The sequence below is a fragment of the Gadus chalcogrammus genome, chromosome 2 (assembly GCF_026213295.1).
Source record: "Gadus chalcogrammus isolate NIFS_2021 chromosome 2, NIFS_Gcha_1.0, whole genome shotgun sequence".
Lineage (NCBI taxonomy): Eukaryota > Metazoa > Chordata > Actinopteri > Gadiformes > Gadidae > Gadus > Gadus chalcogrammus.
The window spans coordinates 22,141,101-22,150,495 of NC_079413.1; positions in this window are offsets into that span (position 1 = coordinate 22,141,101).

The following is a 9,395-nucleotide window of genomic DNA, read 5'->3' on the forward strand; positions in this document are numbered from 1 at the left end:
AGAGTAGGTCTCAGCGGCTTTGTGAATAACTTTTAAGAAAAAACTCCTACGTAAAATGTTTTAGCGCGAGTTAGGAGCACTCCTAGCGGTAAGATAAAATGCTTTGTGAATACGGCCCCTGGTTGTTAAGGACGCTGGACTACTTCTTTCCGGAACCAATTCCTGGCGCCACCTGCGGCCGCGAATGTATATTGACATTTAAATGGAGAGGCGAAGAAGAGAAACTGCGCTCTGAATACTAGACCCCGAATTTAAGACGACCCGACTTTTTCGGACCTATTTCGAGGGGAAAAAAGGCCGTCTTATATTCGGACCAATACGGTATATGAGACATTGATCGAGAAAATTAATGATGCTGCCGCTGTGCAGAAATTAAAGAAAACTATCACGACCAAGCCAGCTAGAATAAATGAGCTACGAACAGAAACAACTGCTTATCAGCTGCATGATTACAGGGAAGCAGAATTTGGTCAGCCATCGGAACACAGCACACCATGTCAAGGCGAGTGTTAAAAGCCAGAAGATAAAAACTTCAGTTAAGATAAAAGTCACACAGAGGCTGAGCTGATGGATGCGGTGACGCAGCTGAGAGAGGAGGTGGCCCAGCTGAGGAAGAACATTCGACACTTGTCGTGACGATCCAACCAGTTCAAAAGCAGAACAAAGAGGGCATGCAGAGGATGTCAAGACAAGGGTGAAGAGGAACAGTGCAATCACTGCTTCAAATGTGGCCTGAGTGGACATCTCTCCAAAGGATGCAGAGCCCAAAGGAACACAAGAGGTAACACTGACACAGTAAATGTCATAGGACAAACAGTAGAATATACCTCCCCTGTCACTCAAGAACAGCTGTGAGAGTGGGTCACAAGACACCTAGACTATTCTCAGGGAAAGCATTCACCAATTAGAGGAGAGATTGCAAGTAGAGAAAGGTGCCCCAGGTGGAAGACTGGCAGGATCTGCTTATGTTAGTCACATCTCCCCTCAACACCATTCACAGCTGCTGCGTCTCATTGGCAAGAAGTGCATGGTGAATTGATCCCTGGATGGATCCCTGGACTCAAGAATTATGGGACACTGGATCGCAAGTCTGCCTTATCAATGACACGCGGAGGAAGAAATGCATCCCGAAGGTGAAGTTGCGGAGCACTGAGGAGCTCCTTGGCCCTCGCGCTCTCGTGGGAAAAGCTGCCAACCAAACCCACATCCCTTTCCTAGGGTGGGTGGAGGTCCCGTTCCAACTAGACCCATTAAAAGCTCCACCGTTCACGCTTCAAGTGCCTATGCTCATGACGGGTGAGAAAAGAGCAGCAGAAGAGCCAATCATTGGCTACAATGTAATTTAACTGTTATTAAAGAATGGTGTGGAGCATCCACATGAAATAATAACACAGGTGATGAATACAGATTTCTCTTTTGACTGTAAGAAGACTGAAATGTTAGTGAAAATTATTAGGAACAGTGACCCTGAGTGCAGTGATGGCCTAGTGCAGGGATGCCAGGGTGACGGCCCGCGGGCCGTATCCGGCCCGACTGTATGTCACATCCGGCTCGCGGGTGATAAGGGGAGAATATATGTATTTTTTTAATTTTTATAATATATATATTTTTTTTAATATTTTTTTTTTCTTTTTTTTTTGGGGAATCCGTCAGTTGGTCTGTTACTGCTGCTGGTCTGTTACGATTCAATAACTTTTCATCCCCCATTCTCCATTCCATTTCGAAACGTGTTTAGAAAACACGCTTGTTTCATTAAAATTGATTAATTTATTAAGGCCGCCACCAGGGGGCGCCCCCAACACTTTTGCCACCCCCAACGCATTTGCCGCCCTAGGCGATCGCCTAGTTCACCTATGCAAGCCTTCAATAAATAAAATACAATTTATTAACAGTTTACACTTGTGTTATTTATCATTTATAAATGTAGGCTACTTGCATGGATAGGAAAATGATACGTTTTTAGACGGGAGCTGTCTCCTGCTTTAGGCTATGTAATTGTAGGCCTCATTGTGAGGCTATTTTGGGGCCAATGCAATTTATTTTCGATCGGTAGGCCTTCAAGCATAATTTAAAATAGCCTACCTATCCATGTGTTGAGTCAGTCTTTGGCCTTTTCAGGCCTTTTCAGTCCGATAGTGTAATCCGGCCCCCTGAGGTCTCACTTCAAAAAAATCTGGCCCCCTGACCAATTTCACCCTGGCATCCCTGGCCTAGTGAGAGTGGGCAGGCAGAAGGAAGTGATACCAGCTGGTCAGGTTAGAAAAGTCAACTGCGCTGTGAGAACAGGTTCTCTACTGTCCAGCCAGGAAGCCCTTTTTGTGCCTGATGAATATGCCCCAAGACCAGATGGCCTAAGTATGTCAGAGAGCATGATGACTCTTTGCAACGGGACATATTCACGCATAACACTGCCTGTCACCAATAACACCTGTCATGATGTCATCTTGAGCCCACACACAGTGTTGGGTCAGGTTCAGCTTGTCAAAGCTGTCTATCCAGTGGAGGCCAAGTCAGTCACGCCACGACCAGCTTCTCCAGCCAAGCCTTCAGAAGTCAGAAGAGCGTACAAGCCGGAACCTGAGGGAAGTACAGCTAAGGACGAGGAAAGGTGGGACCCACCAATCACACTGACTCACCTCCCCTTGGCTCAGCAGCAAAAAGTGAAACAGATGTTGAGGGAGGAGTGCAAAGCCTTCTCCAAAGATGATGGTGATGTGGGGTACATACCTTGCAACTGAAAATCAGACTCACAGATGCAACACCGGTAAGACTTACCTATGATTCTGTGCCTAAGCCACTTCATAAAGTAGTAAAACAGTACTTAGAGGATTTATTTAGCAGGGGCCGGATCCAAAAGTCGAGGTCACACACTACTCATCTCCCATGGTCTGTTTGCGGAAAAAAGATGGGAACCTCCGTTTGTGCTGTGATTACAGAGAACTCAACCAGAAGTCTCTGCCAGATCTCCATCCTATTCTGCTCATTCAAGACATGCTTGACAGTTGACATGGTACTGCCTGGTTTTCAGTGTTATATCAAGGCAAGGCTTACCATCAGGGGTTCATGGAAGAAAGTAGTAGGCCACTTACAGCCTTTATAACACCCTGAGGCCTATACAAGTGGGTCCGGGTCCCGTTTGGCTTGTCTGCAGCACCCTCAGAATTTCAGCCCAGCATGGAGGAGTGCCTAATTGGACTCAGAGACTCAAATTTGTGAGCCTTATTTAGACGATAATCTGGTCAATAGCCAAACATCTGAGAATTACCTGAAAGATGTAAGAAAAGTGCTACCAGCACTTTTCGCTACCAGCAACACGGGGTGAAATTGACTGCTAAGAAATGTGAGCTCTTCAAGAACCCGGTCAGATTTCTTGTCAAAACTGTAAAAGGAAGGTTACACAATGGGTCCTGCAGAGGTAGCCCCTGTGCAAGACATGAAGCACAGGAAGCCATCTACAGTGGGTGGAAAGTATTGGGATTCATCTCATCTACACTCTGGTTAACTAGAGTTTTTAGCAATGAAATTGGCAGTATGCGAGAGGTTAAGGGATTATTTGTATTATACTCCATCATTTGTAGTATATACGGATAATAACCCTCTCACATATGTTCTGACAACAGCTAAATTGACATTGCTGAGATGGGTGGCTGAATTGGCAGACTTTCGATTTACAATTAAGTACAGGTCAGGGAAGAAGCAGACGGTCTATCAAGAATGCCCCCTGACATAGAGAAGTACATGCTTGCCTGTTCACAACAGATACAGCCTGAAATGTTGCCAGTGTCTCCCAAGGGTTATCAGTTCACCAGGAGGAGAGAGCCATTGCTATGTCCACGGCCAACGCATAGCTGAGCAGCAGAGCCGCCGCTCCCATAACGCGCACTACGCGCTGCGCGTAGGGCCCCAAGTCAAAAAAAAAATGTTATTCTTACTTCTGGTTTTAAGTTTGTATTTATGGATAGGGGGGGGGGGCCCATGGCAATAAAAAAAATAATAATATTGAATTATCCACCAGCCCAGTGTTAGGAGCCGCACATGACCCCCCCCCCCCCCCCCCCCCCCCGGTCAACAATTCAGCACAGGGGGCTGGTAGGGGGAATTCAGGGGGGGGGGGGGGGGGGGGGCCATAAAGGAGTTATGCTTAGGGCCCCAAAATAGCTAGCAGCGGCACTGCTGAGCAGTGAGCGCAGATCTCCCCACAAGCACTGAGAGCCGCTCAAGATGAGGACCCACTGCTGCAGCGGGTGAAACGGTGCGTCACACAACATCAGTGGCCAAGGGTGAAGGCCACTCACAGGGAGGTGGCTGTGTTTGCAAGGGAGAACGCAAAGTTGGTGATTGATGCTGAGGATGTTCTCCGGCGGCAGACAGCAACACGAACACAGCTGGTAGTGCCTCCGAAGTTCCGCCCCCTCATCTTGAAAGAGTTGCATGAAGAGATGGGACACTTGGGTGTTGACCGGACACTCCATCTGATCTGCGAGCGCTTTTTCTGGCCTCACATGCAAAGAGACGTTGAGCATCACATCAACAAGGTGTGTAGCTGCGTGAAGAGGAAGAGACCACAGAAAGCAGTAAGAGCACCACTTACCAGTATTGTGACAACATACCTCTTTGAGCTGGTCTCAATTTACTTCATGCAACTGACTTCATGAAGTGTAAAGGAGGATATGAGTACATTCTCGTGGTCATGGACTATTTTACACGATTTCCTCAGGTGTATGCGTGTACAAACAACGGTGCTCGAACGGCAGCTGGGAAGATATTTGGAGACTTTCTCCCCAAATCCGGCATCCCCTCTAAATTACATCATGATCAGGGTAGGGAGTTTGGGAACACATTATTTGCTGAGCTCCAAAAGTACTGTGGCATCCAAGGTTCTCGCATCACCCCGTACCACCCGCACGGGAACGGTCAAGTGAAGCGCTTTAACCGCACCCTGCTGCCCATGCTGCGTAACCTGGATGATGATGCCGAAGCAGATTGGAAAAGTTCTCTTGCCAAGGTCGTGCACGCCTACAATTGCACGCGTAATGAGTCTACCGGATACGCATCGTATTACCTGCTCTTTGTTCGTCATCCCAGACTGCCCATCGACATCATGTTCGGCATCCCTCACAGTGATGGCAGTGCATCTCATGATGACTATGCAAAGAAGTGGAAACTGAGGATGGAAGAGGCGTACCAGCTAGCCTCCAAGGCTGCAAAGGCCAGTGGAAAAGGGGAAAAGATCTGTATGACCGAAAGGTTCAAGGAGCAGAGCTGCATCCTGGCGGCCGAGTTCTCATTAGGAACTTGTCAGAAAGAGGTGGACCAGGGAAACTCAGGCCCTTCTGGGGCCCTAGGCCGAAATTCCTAGTGGCCCCCTCCAACCAACGTCCATCACCTATATGTTATAATTAATCTGACCAAAACACTGTCTTGTACCGAACATTTATTAAAAGAACAATAAAATCTTAGCTAACTTCAATGTTGTCACATTGTATACAACCCACATTATAAGGCCAGTGTTCATCCACATAAAGCATTTATTTGGCAAATGCTGCAGTTCATGGCATGGCTAGTGCATCTGCCGCTATGCACACATATCAAAAGACATTGAAAATTGCACTCCCCTGAAAAAGAGTCAGAGAGTGTTCGCATTAATTTGAATACTTTTGTATTTTTAAAAGCCTGTACTTTTGAATAGTTTTCTAAGGTAACTAAACCCACTTTAAAATTCCAGGCTTTGCTAGGGCAAATGCTTGCCCAAGCTTTTTTGGCCTGCGAGCTACTTTCAAAATGACCAGGTCAAAATGATCGACCTAGATTCAAGGTGTTCTGGTGAAACAGTGCAGCAAGTTATTTTTTTAGCACATAAATGTAGCGATTTGCTCGACGGTTCAAGTCTTGAACCGTTTGTCAAGGTCTGGCAGATCATTTTCGTCATTCAAGTGGTAAATGCCATAGGGCTGATACTTGTTTGGAATGGCACGCGATCTAGCCGCACTACTGTTGTGATCGACTGGTCGATTGCAAAGGTAGGGCAGGTAGCTTGCGTGCCATTCCAAAGATAAAAATAATAATAACACATTTTTTGCGATCGACCAGACGCATTAGCAGGGTTGCCAACAGTCACGCCCCTGGCGTGTCTTTATTATGCAATCAAAAATAATAGGTTTGAGAGCAAAACTTTCCACACTGCAATCAAAAAATAGGTTTGAGAGCAAAACTTTCCACACTGCAATCAAACAATAGATTTGAGAGCAAAACTATCGACACTGCAATCAAAAAATGTTTTATTGCAAGATAAATTAATGTGTTAAAATTTTTTTAATGGGAATCAAAAAGTTTTGTTTGCAAACCCAAAAGTTTTGTTTGAAAATCCAAAAGTTTTGTTCGTGAATCCAAAAGTTTTGTTTGCGAATCAAAAAGCTTTGTTTGCGAATCCTAAAGTTTTGCTTGCGAATCCAAAAGCTTTGCTTGCTGTTGAGCTGAATCTCGTGGGCGGGACCTACGCCGAAAGATGTAAGACACGTCTCTATTGGCCAGTCTCGATCGGAGTGACAGCTTGGCAACATCCGAAAAGCCGCTGCCCCCTGACCGCCTCCAGAAGCAGATTGTTGGCCTGACGGACAGGGTGTTCGTTTGTGCCTCTCAATCCGCGGCGACGGTCAACAACATCGCCCTGCTCTCCTCTGCCATGGTCTCCTTGTCGGCTGACAGGGAGGCCTACGGAATTTTCAGGGCGCGCAAGCGCGCGCACGGGACAAACACATAAGGCGAAGCCTAGACGGCGTAGCCTACATGAAATAGAACTCACTCTCTCTTTACTAACTGTAGATGTTATGCTATTAATTTATCTTGCAATAAAACATTTTTTGATTGCAGTGTCGATAGTTTTGCTCTCAAATCTATTTTTTGATTGCAGTGTGGAAAGTTTTGCTCTCAAACCTATTATTTTTGATTGCATAATAAAGACACAAATCCTACAGCCTACCTACAACGTGACCACGGCAGTATTCTCTGATCGTTGATTCGCTGAAAACCACGCACCTTATACTAAGCTGCGTTTGAAAAGGTCAGAGAGAGTTCAGAGTATAGGTTCGGAGTCGGAGCCCACTGATGTGCATTTGAAAGTTTGGATGACAATTAATCAAGGTAAGCAGATAAAGTAGCCTAACAAATCGAATAATATATAGTCTAATACAATAGTGTACCTTGTCACTACAGACGTAGCCTTGCTTAATCATTCTAATTGTGTGCTGAGACAGTAAAGACTAGTTGCAAACGTTTTCTCACGTGTCACGTTCTCATGTGCAATGACGTTTTGTTAGAGCTTGCTGAAATATTTCAAAAGAAAAACGGATCATGGACATGGAGAGAAGAATCAAGCAGAGCTTCAGCAGGTAAGCTAGTCGCATAATGATTTATGTTCAGTTGTTTGTTAGCAAAAATAAAAATGTTACACTAGCCAACCTTTTCATTAAAAGATGGACAGTGTGCCCTCCACCTGATACCTCACCACAACTCAAAATATGAACTTGTCTTACCAATGTTAGCACAGGAAAATCCAGGCCTACATGTCATTTTAATGGAGATGTCATGATAAGGCTACCATGTCGTTATAAGGCTGCAGGTTTTTTAACACGGCCTACCTTTTTAGATAGAGGAAAGAGTGCGATGATTTTAGATAGAGGAAAGACAATGAAGAAGGGGTGGTGTTGGATGATGAGGTGCTGGTGGAGGAGGAGGAGGATGTGGTGGAGGAGGAGGAAGCTCACGCTAATATTTTAGAGTCTTTTAGAGTCTCACTCCAGCCAAAGTCCCAAAGTTGGCAACCCTGCATTAGGGACCACTGTGCTGATGAGAATGAAACCATGGGACCCCTTAGGGGGGTTTCCAACTTGTCCTGAGAGGGAGGAGCATTCACTGCAGTTACTATGAGTAATTTTTGTGGATTAATGTTTATCGGCCCTTGGGGGCCCCAAGCAGTTGCCTGCCTTGCCTGTTCACAAGCTACAAGCTAGACAGGGGTTCTCAACCTGGGGTAGTTAGTGACCATTACCCCAACCCACGTTAACTTTGGGCAAATAGAAACTCTGACATGATTGTGACACATGAAGTCACACTTCAGTCGGGGCGCAGCAACCTTTTCCCGCTGCCGCTTAGCTTAGTAAGGGTCTATGAGGCAGCTAGCTAGCTTGCGATCAGCGTCGGACCACTGACGCTGAGCCTAAAGCCGCTAAATTGACGACATATGACGACAGTTATATAGAGTTTGGTTTTATTGGAAAGGGTGAGCAAAATGTGCAAGGTGTCTCAAGGTGCTTGCAAAAGAAGCCATGAAGCCAGCCAAGCTAATCAGACTCAGAATCAGATCAGAATCAGAAAGAAGTTTATTACCATGTAAATTTTCACATACAAGGAATTTGTTGTGGTAAGGTGCGTGCCAAACAACATCCAAAAATTCAACAATAAAAAGCCAGCATGATAGCGAGACAGACAAAACCATAAGTAACAACAAAGAATGAGACATGTAATCTTGTGTCTCTAATTAGTGCAAACGTGAATGTATGGTGACAGAGGGGGTCAAGGCAAGAGGCAAGATGGGTCAAGGCTTATTTGGTGGCTCAACGGATTGTAATATGTAAACGTGTTAAATAACTTCCGTTATGATTTGTTCAGTGCTTTTTATGACATATTTATTATTTTAAGTTGTAGCACTTGAAAGCCAGCTTTAGACGTTATTTTAAATGTCTGGGTTTATTAAGAGAATGCCAGTATTGCAACTCTTAATTTTCACTTGAAAAGTTCAAATGCCATTGAGTCAAAATGCAATTTAAATAATAAATGACCCTCTGTTTAAAAGTATATAAATGGTATTATCATTATTGGAATTTTTATGTATTTCTATTTATAGTTATTATGAAACATGAAACAGGTCTGAAGTATTCAGGTTGAAAAATGTTAGAATGCAAATGGTTCCAATTGCATCTAAGAGCAAAAATGGTAGTAAGTTTACACTTAATCTGTGTTTCTATTATGAGGGGATCCTTGGAAGACTTTCTCTCCTGTAAGGGGTCCCTGGCCCCAAATAGGTTGAGAACCCCTGGGCTAGACTGGCTGCATACGGAGTACACAGTTTCCCTGCATTATGTAAGTACTAGTGGCGGGCGATGGGTCAACCATCTAACACAGCCCTGAACATAGGGGAGGTTGTGATGTAAGGAGTTAACTGGTAGTCTCTCTATCTCTTTCCATCTTGATCTACACCAGCCAACAATTGGACGAATTTGAGCCGCCCTATAATAATCTATCAGACAAATCTCCTTCGGTATTTGTACGTTTTTATATCTTACCCATGTTTCTTTCCCCGGCAAAATAAATCTAGAGATAACTTATGATGTTGTGAT